At 39.5% G+C, this 18,557-nt stretch overlaps 1 protein-coding gene across 2 annotated transcripts in view; it reads left to right on the top strand.

The window, feature by feature from the left end:
• The window catches only part of Bmpr1b (bone morphogenetic protein receptor type 1B), a 157,876-nt gene that overhangs the window by 74,153 nt on the left and 65,166 nt on the right, over positions 1–18,557 (top strand). The window contains exon 1 of one of the 2 annotated variants that reach the window (XM_029475532.1): positions 9,571–9,630. The exons of the other annotated variant lie outside the window; for it this stretch is intronic. The gene's annotated coding sequence lies outside the window, so the exon portion shown is untranslated. Of the gene's footprint in view, positions 1–9,570; positions 9,631–18,557 lie in introns of those variants that run through there. 2 annotated transcript variants of the gene reach the window in all.

The following is an 18,557-nucleotide window of genomic DNA, read 5'->3' as shown; positions in this document are numbered from 1 at the left end:
GACTGAAAAGAATGTATCAACCCAGTTGAAAACTGAAGGCTACAAGGGCAGTATCTAGGGAAAGAACAGAATTAAATTATTGTAGGCGGGAGATTCACACAAGCACGATCTTGAGAACTTACAGTTGTGGCAAGGGGGGGGACTGATGGAGTGAATGTAGAAAATGTACTAAGACTCTCCCAAAAGAAGGAATCCCTTTTCATACACTGTTTCTTAGCTACAAGGCTAAATGACATAGTTCCATAATATTTACTTGGTATAGACTAGCAAACATAAGACATTGAGTCGGATGAAAACTGACCATGAGTTTAAGATTCAGAATAGGTTTCTGTTGGGTAAGTCAGTTGAGTGTCAGATCTATGGGAGCAGGGAAAATTGAGGTGGAAAGGAAAGGGTGAGAAGGGGTCTAATGACCCGGGTTAGGAAGCAAGTGCTTTTCCTGCAGGTCGCATAGATCCCTGAAATAAGCTATAGGCAAAATAGCATACTCATAGTTCTCATTGTCTTCCTCTTTAAGTTAATAGCACTCCCACCTGTAAATTGATTAAGACTCCCTTGACATTGTTTTTCTTTTTCTCTTAAGTGGTAAATATAAATTCAAACATCATTTTAATAGTATTCAAACTGTCCTCTGATAGTGTTCTATCTGAGATAGTTGCAGCCCCCAGACTGCAGCAGGCGATCCTGTGAAGGCCAGGGTCAGCTTTGCAAAGGGCAGACTGCACTGTCTTCACTCTTGCCCTTCAACATGCTCCCCCCTCTGATGTAGCCTGTATAACTCATGCAGAAACCATACCATGTCCATATACCTCGTGTAGAAAGTGACAGAAAATTTTCCTGGGACAGTTTGATTAATGAGAGTAAGAGGAGGTGAGAGGCAGGCATGGCTGGAGGTGCCGAGGCATTTCATGGTACCATTAGTTAGAGATGAACTAGGGAGTAGCCCCTAATTACTACATTTCTCCTTTTCTGTTTCATAGCCTAGTCATTCATATACCATCCCGGAATGGCATTCACAAATAGGCTATTCCTGTGCAAGCACTTGACTTTGGTTCTGCTCTTTTAGGAAAATAAGGTTATGGCAGGGGCTTCAAAGTATGTTCTTGGTAGAATCATTTCTCCACATCTCTTGAACTACCACCTATATATGTGCTTGCTTGCTTCTTTGCTTGCTTGCTTGCTTGCTTGCTTTAATGATTGTGGTAGTCTCCTGGCTGCCTTTGTTTTGCTGTCTGTAGTCTTATCCTAACAGGCAGAGGAATGTTTCCAACAGGCCTTCTCCTATCAGGTCTCCATTCCTGATCTCGTTCTTCCTCTCCCTGGACATGCTATGCTAGGCTCAGCCATTCCCTTATAACACAGGTGTGTCTGGGACTTCTGCTTGTTATTCCTTCTTTCCAGAACATTTTTCACTTTTCTTCATGGGTCACTCTCTTCCTTATCTTTCTTTGCAAGAAATGACGTAATAGTGAGAAAATTCTAGGTATCCCCAGAAGTAACTGACCATGCATGCTTTCTTTGCTTTTCCATTTTGCACTACACTTTTAGATATGTTCATGTGATATTGTCTTCTCTCTCTGTCTCTCTGTCTCTCTCTGTCTCTCTCTCTCTGTCTCTCTGTCTCTGTCTCTCTCTCTCTCTCTCTCTCTCTCTATCTCTGCAGTAACTGAAAGGGCTGTGTTGGCTGAGAATTGTATTTACTAGGACTAGGACAGTATGTGGTCAGAGCATGGTATCTTGAAAGTGCTCAGTAAATAATTACCTAGTGATTGAAGAAAGGCATACTTTAACAAATGTAATTCTAACTGAAGTATAAAGATAGTTAAGGTGAGGTAGGACTAAGGAAGAGACACTGAAATAAATGCTGGTGATGACCAACCGAGCAAAAATCATCAGGACCTCCTTGTACATCTTTCAGTAGAGTCAACAGAGAGGGGAGGAAGGACAGACATATATAGAAGATTCTGATGAAATTATTCTAGCCATTTCAATAAAAATGACAAGGGAATTTTTAAAATATTTTTTATTAGGTATTTTCCTCAATTACATTTCCAATGCTATCCCAAAAGTCCCCCTACCCTCTCCACCACCCATTCCAAGTTTTTGGCCCTGGCGTTCCCCTGTACTGGGGCATATAAAGTTTGCATGTCCAATGGGCCTCTCTTTCCAGTGATGGCCGACTAGGCCATCTTTTGATACATATGCAGCTAGAGTCAAGAGCTCCGGGGTAGTACTGGTTAGTTCATAATGTTGTTGCACCTATGACTCTAAAGGTTTAGGGCTTTGCCAGCTATGAGTGATGGCTTTCTCCATCAGAGAATACTAAAGAAATCTGATTAAGTGGAGCATGGTAGTATGTGCCTATAATCCCAGCATTTGCAGTGCTGATGTAGGAACATTGTGAATTTGACAGTAGTGAGGATATCTTAGTGAGACTCTCATTTTCTTTTCTTAAAAAAAAATTCAGGAAGAGATGGGGGGAGAGTTCTCAGGAAAGATGAGGAATGGTTTCAGATATGCTGTTAGTTTGGATGTATAACTGAGTATTCTGAGTGTTAAATGATCAGTTGAATATATAACATTGAGTCCAGGAATACTGTCAAGTAAGCTAATAATGCTGAGGGAGCAGTCTTGCGTAAGCCAGCAGACCCATAGTCTATGTTCCCATGCACAACAGTTCCCAGTCATTCGCCCATTTACATATGCTTTGTCTATCTTTTAAAAATTAATAGGAGAGAATATAAATCTCTGTATTTCTCTGTTAATATTTTCTCATTGCTTAGTTTCTCCTGCTACAATGTGGAAATATGTAAAGCAGCATGTAAGATGGTCCCTTGGCTTGTCTGCCTAGCTTTAAACCCAGTGTTTCCATTTTATAACCATCATCTTTTATTGAAAACATGTCAGAGTACATTTTTCCTCTGGTCACTGGAAATGAGTAACTTCTTTAGCAAAACATTTGGAATACATGAAATTTTAAAAAGGTTAAAATGTGTTCAAGTAGGATTCTTGGCATGTATGTATGTTAACAATACCCAGTTATTAATAGTTGTATTCTTCACAAACACACTTGTATGTACTTTGAAGCTGAGATTTTTGCCAATAGCCTCCATACCTCAAGTGATTTTTGTTACCTTATTTAGTAGAGCAGAGTGAAGCATTTTGAAGTGGTCTTCAGTCTACAAATTATTAAAGGATTTGATTTTTTCAAAGGGACCGTGTTATTGGAAAGGTTACTTGATGCAGCTTGCTGAGCCAGAATAGCAACAGAAAAGTTTCTGGAAATGTATAGAAATGAAGACAAAATTACCCAGTCTAATCAATGATCGTCCCTTAGTTGGCAGGAGCACACCCCACTAAGGGCCACCCTTGACCCACCTCCCTGTAATCTTGTTGTTGTCTCATGCCCACAGTTTGCAGTGAAGTCTGTCATTAAGGATTTCTTTCTTTCCTCTCACTGGAAACTCAGCAGGGTTCAGAAGCCTTGGAGGCTGGTTTGGATAACTCTCAGGAGAGGCTGATTCTGGATATACATGACCTGCGTTTGGTGCGAGCAGTGAAATCACCGTTATTGCTTTCTTGTTGGAAGGAATTGTGAGAACCATAATTCAAAGATCAACATAGCTCAGATTCATTAAAACTCAAAACACCTGGCTATTTAACACACTTCATAAACTTAGGATAATTGTGTTTTTTTGTGTGTGACTTCTCAGAGACATAGACGATGACATTTGTGTGTCTATATCAAGAGATTGTAAGGAATTGTGTCACATGATAAGAGAGGCTAACAAAACCCAGTCTTTGTGAATGGCAAATGGAAGATCCAGAATGTCTGGTTTTGTAGCCAGTAGGCTCTGGACCAGGAACATTAAGGTTTACATTTGACTTTTTAAAAAATTCATTATTTTTAATTATTTTATTAGAGGCTATTTTATTTTTATTATTATTATTGTTACTGTTACTGTTAATGTGTGTGGGAGAGATTGGAGTGGCTATGCTTGGGGGTGGAAATGTTACAGATTGTCTATGGAGGTCACAGGACAAATCTTTGCAGTTGGCACTCGCTCTCTTTATACCTTTACCTGGGTTCTAATGGTCAAACTCAGGTTATCTGGCTTGCCATGCAAAGGTCTTCAACTTCCCAATGATTTTGAAAGCTACCATTCTGAGGATACCTGCTTCCTTAAGAGTGTGGGCTTCATTCCTAACTATTCAAATACTAACACCCTCAGAGAGCACGTATAAAATGACTCAGTGGGTATAGTGTCTGGTACTTATGCAATAAATACATGACTTTAGATCCCAGTACTCATGTACAAGGTGGTGCCTGTCTGTAGTGACTCCACTCCTGGAGTGGGGATGTGCAGATGAGCAGATCCTCCAGGCTTGGTCTTCAGATAATAGAGCCAAACTGTTGAGCTCCAGGTTCAGGGCAACCCTGTCTTATACAGTAGTGTGGAGAGCAATTGTAGAAGACTATTTTTAGAAGAGATGCTCATTTCCTTTGCACCAATTGCACACAAACACATAGACAGTAACAACCCATAGAAATACTCAAAAATCTCTGTCCCCTTACTAAAATTCTCTTAATAGGTCCCCCCAAAAATGACAGATTTTTAATCAAGTTACCTCCTTTATGAAGTACTGATTTAAAAAGAGGCCGGGCGTGGTGGCGCACGCCTTTAATCCCATCACTCGGGAGGCAGAGGCAGGCGGATTTCTGAGTTTGAGGCCAACCTGGTCTACAGAGTGAGTTCCAGGACAGCCAGGGCTACACAGAGAAACCCTGTCTCGAAAAACCAAAAAATAAATAAATAAAAATAAAAATAAAAATTGCCCTATAAATGGCCCACAAGTATTCTCCTTTCAGATTTTATGCCGCATTGTTATTGGGCAGTCTTGTGTGGCAGGTGTTAGTAATAATGCTTATGTTTTGGCCTTTGGAGCTTTCTGGCTCAGCCTGGTGATCTTGCAATTATGGCAGTCTATTCCTCAGTGATAACCTTGGTGATCTAGAAGAGAATAATCAGAGCACATCTCAACACACTGATCCAGTTGTAGTAATGTGAGCAGCATTGCAGGGTGCAAGAACTCAGGGCCATCCCCAGCTTCTTTCTAGCATACCCAACAGTGTTTGGTCTAATCTCAGAAAACTTCCATTGGAGGGTAAGCTATATGACAATCTGGTGCAGAGGCAGTGCCAACACCAGTTTGTCCTGGATGGTTCAGAATAATTTGAGCAGTGAGACTGTTTACCCTTATGAGTGAGTTTAGAAAGACTTGTTCTTAACATTGAAGTCCATGTAGTTCCCAAGAAGAGTTTGGCTCCATATTTTCTGGCACATTTCAGTCAACATTTAACTTATGATGTTAAGTAGAGCCAAGTGACTGCCGTATTGTGTTGGAGAACTCTGACTTCTACTCAGACCACAAAGGCCAGGACCAGTATCATCAATTTGGTTGATACCCTCAATGGAAAGACATAAGAGCTCACAGGTTGGGTGAAATGATTGCTGAACAAAACCTAGAAGTTCACACAGTATGATTCTACTGCCATCACAATATTTATATGACTGTCATCATCTGAGCTAGTGATGGTAATGTGTGACTGCATCATGATGCTACAATTCTAGCTAGAACATGCTGCAGGCTCAGTTCACCAATGTTAATGTATGTAGTAAATTTCATGATCACTTTATTTCTTCATATCCCTTCAGGTTAAAGGGTGAATCAATGGAATTTATTTTCTTAATGTAAACAATTAGATTTGTTTTTCATGCCCCGTTTATAAACCAGACAGACATGGTTCAAGTGGGCTTAGTTGTTGTAATTTACATCATGAACTCCAACAGCACCAACCAGGACTCCACAGCCAGCCTAGGACATCTCTATGCTAATGTTTTGATAAAGTCTCTGTATCCTTAGGAATCAAGTATAGTCACCTGAAACTGTCTAGTCTCCAATTTCTGTATGGAGATGGCAATGGGAATACCACTCAGATCCTTAGGTTTCACTTTATCTGAAATTGTGCTATGCCTGAAGGAGCCCGTCTCCACCAGCAGCCTTCTTTCATTGACCTTGTGATACTTTTAGAACATTTGGTGAGTAGACATGTGTGAGTGACTTGCCACTTCTGCCTTGTGATTTTTCAGGGTGTGTGTTCTGGTATCAAACCTTTAAGGTCTCGTTTTGCACTTCTGTCCCATAAAATTAATTTTCAAAATAGCCTATTTTAACATTTTAACTTATTGCATTTATTTGGTACTTGGGTGTACACTGAGAGATTAGAGGACAAGTTGAAGCCGTGAGTTATTTTCTAATACCATGTGACTTCAAGGGATTTAATTCCAGTCACCAGGCTTGGCAAAAAGTATTTTCATGTATCTTGCTGACCCTAAGTAACCTGTTTAAAATCCATTCAAATTAACACAGTAGGAGAGTGTTCTGGGAAGGAACATCTAGAGTCTGCAGAGATGTAGGACACATCAGATATTCTAAAGCAACAGCCACAGCTAGGAGATGATTTAGTCATATTTATCATGCAAGGAATACAGGATACAGAAGTGAGGATCGCTAGCACCCAAGTAAAAGCAAGATGTGGGAACATATGCTTGTGACCCAGATTAGCTAATTTGGCAAACTCCAGGTTCAATGAGAAACCCTGTTTTAAAAATAAGGCTAGGGAGATGACTCAGAGGCTAGAGTGCTCATGGGCAAACAAGAGAATCTGAGTTCAAATCCCCAGAGTATTGTGATGTTGTGGCTGTGGCCACCTGCCATTGAGTCCAGACTTGTAAGACAGACAGAATCAGTGGAACAAGCTCCCTTAGGAAGATTTTTGTTGTTGTTTTGTTTGTTTGTTTGTTTGTTTTCTGTGTAGTCCTGGCTGTCCTGGAACTCACTCTGTAGACCAGGCTGGCCTCTAACTCAGAAATCTGTCTGCCTCTGCCTCCCGAGTGCTGGGATTAAAGGCATGCGCCATTGCAATGTTGCCGAGTATTGCATTTGGTTGAGAGATCCTGCCTCAGAAGAATAAGGTAGAAGAGTAGGGGAGATGGAGTTCCCAACACCAATCTTGGGCCTCCATAGTCAGGTGCACATGTGTGCAAAGGTACCTGTATACACACACACACACACACACACATACACACCTATCCCAATAGAAGATAGAATGTGAATAGCAATGAAGGAAGAAGCTTCACAGTGACCTTAATCTCCACAGACACATGGACACACGGACACACCCAACCAAACACACATGTGTGTGCGCGTTCACTTGTACACACACACACACACACACACAAACATACTCATGTATATACAAAGAAGTGGAACACAAATGTCAGATCCCCCTTAACAGAGATAGTTTCATTAAAAGGAGGTTAATATCTGGCATTTAAATGAAGTTTAATCTGAACTTTATAAACTATTAAATAGCCGATATTAAAGTAGATACTTTACCAAACCACCCTGGTTTGTTTATATATCAGAAAATATTAATACAATAAACCCTTAAAGCCAAATTTTTGCCTTTGTTTTCTGTTAATATAAGAGAATGTTACATATTAGATCATTGGTAATGAAAATAGCCTAGGGTTGAGGAATCTGTGTCTGGTGCTAACTTCTAGACAGGGCTCTGGGGCTGCGTGATGACATGGAGGTCATAACAATGGGAAGATGTAAATGAAAGCTGAGTAACTCACGACAACCCATTGACTCTTGAGAGAATTGTCTTCGTGTGATATGAAGGTAGGGCCCAGCATGATCTAATGGCTTCTAACCCCTACCCACTCACCCTTTTGTGGTACAATGGCAAATACATTTTATTGAGAGTTTTGGAGGAAATATGTAAACTATGATTTTTAAAGAAACATTACTATAACACTTGTGCCTGGATCTATTTATTCTCTCTCTCCTTCTCTCCCTTCCTCTCTCCATTCCTTTCTTCCCTTCTTCCTTCCAAGACAGGGCCTCGGGTAGCACAGGGTGGCCTTGAACTTGCTATGTAGCAGATGACCTTGAACTTCTCATCCTCCTGCCCCTACCTCTAGGATTTAGTGCATGTTATGCCATGTTTACAGGTCTCGGTTTTTAGTTCCTGAATATCAGTACCATAAAATGACTTTTATTTACTAGTTGTGTTTGCTTTTTATATTTTGTTTGAGATCATGGGTTGTGAATGGAAGTGCATTCCCATAGGGCCAGCACTCAGGAGGCTCAGGTAAATAGATGGCTACTTAGGAGAAAGAAGGGAAGGGAAGGGAGGGGAAGGGGAAGGGGAAGGGGAAGGGGAAGGGNNGGGAAGGGGAAGGGGAAGGGAAGGGAAGGGAAGGGAGGCGGGAAGGACAGCACTGAGAAGAACCCTTGTGAATGTAGTGATTTAATCTTACTGAATTATCATTACTGGCACACTTCTGCTTCTTACTCTGGTGCTGCAATTCCATCCAAACTTACAGATGTGAAAAATAGAAGGACAGAGAAATGTAAAGTATGTTTGGTTGGTTTTTAATCATTTTAGGATAAAAGATAAATTAAAACTTATTTGGTTAACAACTTTATTTAAATTAAACATCCAAAGCCATAACAGACTAATGTAATCTAGATTTGGTTATAATGGGAGTTATTATATGAATGTGGGAATCCATTTAAAACAATCACTATTATTTTACTGTTATAAAACCTCAAATCTCAAATCCAGATCTCACTGAATATTTTCATATTCCTGGTTACATGCTAATGATGACCTAGCTCCTTTAGCAGCTCAGTCTTTTTTAGAGCATACATTTATAGAAACCTGCCCTCAGTATTTCTTGGTCAGGGAAATAAAATAATTCAGTTGCAGTCACCACTGTTTAGCTGGAAGCCCCAGGTATGGCTTCCTGGTTTCCAACTTCCTTTCCATGGTGAATCAGAGGTGGGAGATTCAGAGTGATTTGTTTGTATCAAGCGAATGTTGCTGATTTGTGTTGTGACCACAGAAAGTCTTGAATTGCCAAGATACCTAGTGGGTATAACCTTCCCTTTGACAGCTAGAAATGCCCAGGGCCATGACTCCAAACAAGAATTCTGTCTTCTGACTGCAGTGTTGGGTTTCTGGAACATGGAACACTTTGATGAACACTTTCTTTGGAGACCCAGGTCCAATGTGGAAAAGGCTGTGAGCCTTTCATAGTAGCAAGATTTGCCTTGTTGATTTAGGTCCAATCTATGTTCTCCCAACATCATAACTATGGTAGTATTCACTGTTTCAGAAGTCTGTAGGAAGAGCTGGCAGAAGGTTTTTGACCATTCAGAACTGGAGGAGACATCAAATGAATGACCAACATTGCTGGAGAACTTTTAAAGGCAAAAATCCGAGTGTTTTCACTAAGCATCTTTAAGGGTTCCGATGCAATGAGTCACTGAGGCAAACATTGACTTTAAAACTGAATGTTCACAATTCCATGTTACATCTGCTCTGCCTTGGAGCCTTACTGTTTTGTCTCTCAGCTTCCAGGCAATGGAAAAAAAAAAAACTGCTCTTAGTGTCTAATGAATATTTATGCAATCCTTTTGACAATTAAAGGCTCATTAAAATTCACTTCAAAAGAAGAGATAAAGACACTTTTAAGACCAAAGAAGAATGCAGTGGTAAGTGGAAACTAAAATTCTTTTTCACTGGAAATTGTCAGGTCGGAAACTCTGCAGATGTACTTTGAAAAAACACTTCTTGGTAGAAGGCGCTTCTCAATGCTGGGTCCGGTTTTGGACTCAGACTCTCTGTGTTTAAATGTCACTTTCTACTCTTTCTTGCTCTATCCTACATAACCATGTAGAGAGCTGTGGACACCACTACACTCAACATGTGAGCAGTGACTGTGTACACCAGCCCCTCTGTCTAAGGAAAGCTTTCCTGCCACTTGAAACTGGCTGACACCCCCTGCACACTCCAGCCGTTTAGAATAACCCTTATTTTCCTCTTTCTAGAGTGGTGGAAGGTCATAAATAGAGAATCCTCAGATCTAATGGGGAATGTCTTAGCTCCCTGCATTTCATTCTTCCTCTAGTTTTGTTCCCACTATGATTTCAGCTGCCCTGGCCTACAGCTTTATCATGGCTCAAAACTTAACACATATAACTTAGGAAGGCCCAAACACATACTGATACGATGTCAGCACCAAAGTCCTTTATATAAATCTAAGTGTGTTGAAGCTGGAGCAACTGCCTAGCTTTGTTACTACATGGCATGCAAATCACTTATTTGGTAATAGAGATAGAGAAATGCCTGAGCATGACCAGATAGTGCCCTATACAGGTTACATGTGTGCTTACTAATTAGTAATCAATAATCATGAATCAGAAGTATGTATTGCAGTGAACAAGGAACTGATAGTCCTCATTTGATTATTTCTTTTTCTGTAAGGCTTTACACTGATATAAATAACATGCCCCTGGGCACGAGCAAATTATTATTCTGTTTATAAATATATTTCTTAAAAATTATACTACTTATTATTAAGAAACTGGCCATTCTACCTTCCACAAGATAGGGTTGTGACATTATACTTGTAAAGTGTCAGGAAGCTGTGATTGAACTCCAGTGTTAAATTATGGCTCATACATTAACACTAGCACAGTTTCCACTGGGAGCTTCACTCTTTTCACCACCTGACACTCTGAGTCAAGGTATGTTTCACTGGAACTACCCAAATATTTCTTTCTATTAATTCCTGCTAGGAATGACACTCTAGTTATGGATTTCCAATCAATTATAATGCATTTCTATGAATTAGAAATCCCTATGTGACTTGCATCTCAGGGAAAATGATGTCATCACATTATTGTTATATGTGCATGACCCTGATGAGAGCTCAGTACACAATTTGCCCATCATTTCACCCTGCTGGATTATCACTCCACTTGTAAAGTGTGGCTAAGTTTTACCTTCCTAGTAGAGAAGACAGCCAGTTGCTAACACAGGTTCTAAGTAATTGATAAAATACATTGACAATTGCCAGTCTCTGCCTTTTGCTGTATTCTATTAAGACATCTCTTTGCAATCGCAGAGTAATCCTCAGCTCCCGTCTTTTATCCAGCCACTGCCATATGTTGATGTCCACTCCCATTTAATTATGAGTACCAGCCACTGAAATACCTGAGTTGTTGAGTACAGAGACGGAGAGAAACCGTGAAGATGCTGATGTAAATTTTGGTGTAAATTACAAAAGTTCGAGAATCATGAAAAGAATTTGCCAAGTGTGCATAGAAGTGAGGAACCTAAGTTCTTGAGCTTATCTCTTTCCAAAATTAACTCTTTATATGTGGGAACATTTTAGGGTTGGAGGGATCCAGCTATTTTGTATCCTGCAGGCATATATTTCAAATGGTCTTTAATGGTTTTATGCTACAGTTGGTTATCTTTCCATCCACCTGTGTAGTAGATATATTGTTAATGTAAAACTCTTTTAAAAGTTTAGATATTTAAAAGTGTTAATGTCTTAAAAATGTTTGCAGAGATTAAAGTCATCATTGACTCCTTAAGTGGGCCAATTGATCTTGAATAATGACAGCACTGTGTTCACACAGTGCACCTGATGGTATAATATGAACCGTCCCAACTTTTATGGAGCAAACAAAATCCATGCTAGCCTAAGCTTTCTATATATGTATGTATACATTCTAATTTATACATGGGGGCACATATTCACTGCAGTGAAGTAACTCATTTGCAACTACTAAGTAATTAAAATTAATAGTGACTTGAGAAGTAACTCAAATAAATATAGTAACTTTAATAAGAGGCACACATGCTAGAAAAAAATGCAACTTTTAAAAATACCATTTATAAACTATATCATGGTAGATTTCCATGGAAACATTAAAAAACCTCATATACCTGATTCACAACTATACAAAGCAAGGCAAAGGAAGGAAAGAGCAACATGAGAATATAAAAACCATGGTGGGTATGAGAAGGTGTGGCCAGGGAGCTGACAGTGGTAGAAGGTCGAGCTAGAAACTTGGGTTGAATCGATGTATAAAGACTGACTTTCTTCCTAACTTAGAATAGATTGGGGACATTTTATAATTTTTCTTTACTTACTTGTTTGGTTTCTCAAACATACCCATGTGTGTTGTGAATTTTAAAGGCATCAGTAGACATGGGAGGGCAGAGTACAAAGGGAGACTGATTAGAGACTGGGGCCAATGGATAGAACAGAAGAGCTGGGGCTAATGAGCTAAGAGCTTGTGTTTTCTTTATTTCTTTTTAAGGATGCGATTATTTGTTACTCTTACAAGACATTTCTGACTGGATTGGAGAACCTCCAACCCTTAGGAAAACCTTTCCTTGGTGTTGGGGAAACAGATCAAATATAGACATACCTCCTCCTGCTGCTGCTGCTATAACACTGTTCTATTTTAGTAGAGTAAAAACAGGAATATGGGTAGTATCTTGACATGAAGTTAAGACTATATGTGGGCTTCAGTTTTTTTTTTAATTTTTTAAAATTTTTTTACAAAATCAGAATACTTGTGGTTACATGTCTAAGCTGTGGAATGATGTGCAAACCCATGGGAGCTCTTAGAACAGTATTTTACATGTGGCAGACACTTTTACATGTGGCAGACACTTAGTCTCTAATAGTTTTCATCTCCATTTATGGGTTACTTACTGCAGAGATTATTGTTTTCCTACTTGAAGCATGCCAAACCCAGGAGTCCTGATACAGTAGAAGATCTATTGGCAACACATTTACTACATAAAATTTTGAGATGATATTCAAATATTTTAGAGAAAACATCCATAAACATCTGTATATTCTCTTCATATGAAAAATAGGGAGTTAGAATCTAGCAAAATTATTCAACTGTGTTGCCTAACTACGCTACCAAAGGAAGACCTAAAATACATGATTAAATGAAGACAAGCTTTGAAATCTATTTCATGCTTTCTGTAGCTCTGCAACATCTACCCAAGTATGACTTCTGTATCTCTTTAATACATATATACACATTCATGATTACCCTGCAAAGCATAAGATACTATGCAAATATTTATTTACTGTTTAAAATAGTAGCTAATATTGTATAGCATTTACCAATGTCTTATCAGGTGTATTGCTTATGACATGGACCACTGTTTATAAGCTACAGTTATGTGAAGTACACCAAAGACAATTTGACATGACACACTAATGGGCCCTAAATGTACGGGAATCATACTAGTATGTTTATGAGATATATGCATTTCTCTCTGTGTCTCTCTCTGTTGCTGTCTGTTTCTGTCTGCCTCACTGTCTCTGTCTCTGTCTGTCTCTCTCTGTCTCTCTGCCTCTGTCTCCCTGTCTCTGTCTCCCCCACCCCCTCTCTGTTGCTCTGTGTCTCTGTCTCTATCCCTCCCACTCCATGTTTAGGCCAAAGATCAACCTTAGGGGTCTTCCTCTGTCACTCTCTGCCTTATTTTTGAGACAGCATCTCTCACTGAACCTGGAGATCATCAGTTTGTCTAGACTGTCTGGCAGTGAGTCCCAGAGATCGTCCTGTCTTTGCCCCTGAAGTTGTAGGATGACAGATGCATGGCTTCCCATGTACCTTTTAAGTGGGTGTGGGAGATTCAAATACAGCTTGCAGAGAGAGCACTCTACTCGCCCAGCCGTCTCTACAGCCCTTGGTATTTGTTTCTCCAGAGCTACCACACTTATATGTCAGTAGTCGTAGGAACCATGACCATGGAGTTTATTCATTCCTTTTTCTTGTAAAGCACATTAGAAAGTGGCTAATATTGGCTAAAAAAATAGAATATATGAGGTATGTGTTAATTTCTACCAATAATAAGTACAAAGAAGTAATTATTCCTGTTCTATTGCATGTTCTTCCCTGTGTGTATTTTCACCTCGTGTACCATTTTTAATTCACTCTGGATTTTTGTAATATCTTTATGAACTTGTAGTGAAATTTGAACACTTTTCCCTTGCATACCTTACAGTCAAACTTTACTGACAAGTGTTAACCATGCATTTTCTGACAAGTGAAGTGACTGGCATTTATTAGATATTCTTGTTATGTTCATAAGGTCATGCCCTAAATGCTGTAAATAATATTTCACTCACTAGTGATATACCTGTGATAGTCATCATTGTCCCTATTCTTAAGGTAGAGAAGTTAAGATTTAGAGAAACTAGTAAATTGATCTGAACTCCACTTATGAGCTGAGTCTCCAACCTCTGGGCTTTCTTTTGCAAGTTGCTGGCTGCTCACATTGGCCTCAGAGACTGTTCAGAAACTTCTCTCAACTCAGGCTACTGTGTCTGGCCTTTTAGTTAAAATTTTATTTAATTGACCCTCTCTGTCAAAACCTGTGGTTTTTAAATTTGGAAATTGTGTGCCAAGAGGGAGAAGAGAGAAAAATCCAGCCGTGTTACTATCTTCTGTTTTTAGTGTCATGAACTGGAGATCTTACAAAGTCGCAGCTACAGAAGAGCATCTCCCAGGCCATCAGAGGCAGACGTAAAGAGTGGGGGTTGTTAGTTCTGTCTCAGTAGTTGATCCATGAGACCCTTATAATAGGAAGCTGTTCACACACCAAACTCATCCATAGAAATGTATTGCGTGCCTTGGGACCTGGCGTCTAGAGTGTGAGATTAAATACCATGCTTAAAACATTCTGTGAGCAAGGTACTTCTGTATTCCTCAGACCTCCGTATAATATGGGTAAAGAAAACAAAATGTAGGAAAAGAAGTCTGCTTAGTGTATCCCTTCTTAGGATGTTATATGAAGCAGCATGTGATTTTTCTTCAGTCAGAATTAGCCATTTCCTGAGGCTCAGTTGAAAGACTAAATTGTGCTTAGAAATAAAGATTTAAACTAAGTTCCAGTCAAGACATAAACATAAATTTAGAGGAAAATCTGTCTCAACATCTCAGTCCTTTAGTGTTCAGATCTGGAAAAAGCATGCATAAGAAACAGAGGTGCTTGCTATGCAGCTTAAAACCCATCAGATAAACAAGCACCCCTCCCAGTGGCCATTACTGACTACCACATTTGAGGAGTGTTTCCTTTTTTAAATTACTGTCAAGAATTGGAATGCTTTGTATGTTTCATTTATTCTCATATTATTGGATTCCTTTTTAAGTGTTTGTCAGCCCTTCATAACTTGAAGAAACTCAGTTGTGATGGATTGATTGTGGATCTGTAGCTTCCTTTTAATATTTAAAGACTGACTAAAAGCCTAAAAGCATAGCTTTCCATTCATAACGTCTTCCTAGCGTGTTTACCACACTCAGTACTTTTATCAGTGATCTGCTGTTTCTCAATGGAAAGATAATAATTATGTTATAAGAAGGATCACCCATTTTATTTTCTTTTAAAGGAGATTATTTTTGTTTGTGTGAGTATTTTGCCTGTGTATGTGCACCATCTGCCTGCAGTTCACATAGAGGCCAGAAGAGGGCGGTGGATCTCCTGGATAGAACTGGATGTAAGGACACTTGTGATTCATCATGTAGGTTTCAGCAACCCAAGCTGACTCCCTTGGGAGAGCAGCAGTGCTCCCAACCACTGAGCTATCTCTCCAGTCCCCAAATTTATATTTTCTTTATTGACTAAATATTGGCACTGTGGTTAACTCACTAGATAGAGTGCTTGCTGAACAAGCATGAGACCTTGAGTGTAGATCTCTAGCGCACACATAAAAGCAGGGCAGAACTGAGTTCAAACCATAACTCCAGTGCTGGAGTAGGGAAGAAGTTGGCAGAGAGGCAGGCAGGTTCTGGGATTCTTGGCTGGACAGAGTCACTGCAATGGTGAGCAGTTAGTTGATTAACAGACCTTGTCTCAAAAAAAAAAAAAAAAACCAACAACAACAACAAAAAAACTGAGCATAATGAAACCAAACCAACCCCACCACAAACAGCAATAAAAACAACCCAAAAGATAGAAGAAAATACTTAACATTGACCCCTGCATGTATGTTCATATATGTCAGTGTAGTAGTACCCATGCTCAAATCTTATACTTCTGAGTCTTCCAGAATTAACATTCCTCAACTCATCATAAAATATGGACACATTTATATTTTTAATTCAGAAGACTAGTAAGAACTTGTTCTAGTCCTCAAGACATGTTCACACATATCATTGTTTTGACATATGCTAACACTTGCAATGCCGATACACAACCAGTGATGGATAGATCACTGGCACACAGCAAGGCAGAACACCAAATTCTCATCATTGTTGGAGAAAATGCTAAATAGCTCCAGATAATCCAAACAAAACAGAAAAGCTTTAAGACTGCCCTAGGTGGAACAGTATTAATTTTATTAAATTTCCACCTGAGTGAATGTCACCTTCTGTCAGCAGAGATGCAGAATATGTATGATAAAACCCTTCAGTGTATCGAAGATCGGGGGTTTTCTTGAGATGAATTCTATGGAAAGAACTGTTTCCATTGGAGAAGGACTGATGGTCAATGGCTGTGCTGGTCAGTGGTTATGGATGTATCCCTCAAAAGGAATAAAGTGGGCCTGTCACTTCAGGGAAAACAACTGGCATGGTTACCAATGACAGAATGGAAAGCATCAAGGAACAAACAGGATTTTGAGGACAGTGGTGATGGGGCTGAGTCAGTAAAGTGTTCCCTGCACAACCATGAGACTCTGAATCTGGATCTTCAGAACCTAAAAGCCAGGCTTGCCAGATGCACCAGTAATCCTAGCATGGAGAACATGAAGTCAAAGGAACCCTGGGGTTTGCTGAGCAGCGAGTTTAGTCTAATCTGAGAGACCCTGTCTCAAACAGTAAAGACAAGACCACGTGAGGGCGACACACGAAATCAGCCTGGGCTTTCCAGATGCGTGTGAACACCAGCTCCTCCTCAAAAAATTAGGATTCTAAGAGCTCACTGCCACATAACTCATCTGCATCACACAGTGAGCCAGACATTATCAAAACCTACCGCCCCATTCCTTTGCAACCTAGGGTTTTACTTAGGGCCTTACATACGAAAGGGAAATATTCTATTATTGAGCTATTTCTCCAGCCCTAACCTGCAACCTATTTAACATAATTGCTTTTTCTCTTGGCTTTTTTTTTTTTTCAGCCCAGGGGTCTGACCAAAATCACCCAGAAATCATTTGCAAGACCTCTACTTGCCCCATCACAGAGAATGTGAATTAAATAACACACTAGCCAAATTACGAGTGCAGGAAGTTTCACTACATAGCCACGTGGAGATAATCATGGCCTTCTGAAACCACTGACTGATTTGTATTGCTTCTCGTCTTTTCTGTTCAAGCCTTAGAAACTCTCTAGTTCTTAGAAGTCTTAATATGAGCTCAAATGGGAGTGGATTGCAAGTCCCAATACTGTAATTAGGAAGCAAAACAAACTGAGAATGTTCGGAATAGGGAAGGACATATCATAATTAAGAGCAGACAACCTTTTTCTTCAGTGCATTCAGAACAAAACACTGTTTCTCAGGGCTCTAAAGACTGGGCCACAGTACTCTTTCTGCATATTGAGACTTATTCTCTTTATACACAATTCAAATATTCTTCTGGTGAATGCAGTTACAGTTTTGGTTTACCACACTATAGTATTTCTCTCTTCGTTTTCTGTTATGTCATAATCTGTTCCCAGTTACGTAGCAGAATTAAAACACTATCAACTGAGCCAATCTCTATATCTACATCGACATCCGAATCTACATCTATATCAGGATAACACATGATTTTTATTTAAATAGATTGTATAGAAGTAATCTTAGACACATTACTGCTAGAGCACTCTAATAAGGGTGTATATACTGCTCCTCTACATTTTTTAATAAAAGCTTTCTGTTCATTTAATCCCTATCTCAGTAAGTTTATTAATGCAAACTCACAAGCATAAGTAATTTGAAATGTGCATAATAGCCTGTAAATGCACAAATGTAGACTACAACCTTAAAGTCTGCTTGAATTTAAGTGGGTCAAGCAAGGGATACACACATACATCTGTATCTAATATATACTAAGAACTCTATATATTCACAGGATCTCTCATATATATATAATAGAAATGATTTCCTGTGTTTTGGGCCAGTTAGGTTTTGATCTGTTTTCATTCTTCCTGCTTATGGACTCATGGTTTTAGGTGTTAGAAAGCCTACACGTTCTTCCTCCAAGTGCTTTCTTGGTAAGGGTAGGAGGTAGGGGTATTGTATGCTAGGATGTCAGTGGTGTCCTTTAGGGACAACTGTTAGCACCCTTTGTTTGCCCATTCAGGGAATTGGGTCACCAGTTAAGTCAGCTTCACTTCTTGCACAGAAAAGTGCTAACTTAGACAGGTGTGTTTAGCCAAGTTTTCTCAGATCAGGTAATGAAGTCAGTAAGTATTCCATAAACAAATACCTTCTCTTGTGTTCCCTGAAATAGGATGTCTGCTGCATATGCCTTATTTAGTCAGCATCATTGTACTGGGTTCCCCCAAACAGACACACTGTAGATTCACAGATCAGTGACATAGCTCAGCCAGAAATTGTGATTCCTACACCTGTTTGGAATCCAGTTACCCTGTTACACGTGTGACTTGGTCCA

Source organism: Mus caroli, chromosome 3, assembly GCF_900094665.2.
Source record: "Mus caroli chromosome 3, CAROLI_EIJ_v1.1, whole genome shotgun sequence".
In the NCBI taxonomy this organism is placed as follows: domain Eukaryota; kingdom Metazoa; phylum Chordata; class Mammalia; order Rodentia; family Muridae; genus Mus; species Mus caroli.
Note: the sequence above shows the minus strand (reverse complement) of the source record. Positions and strands in the feature narration are given on the sequence as shown.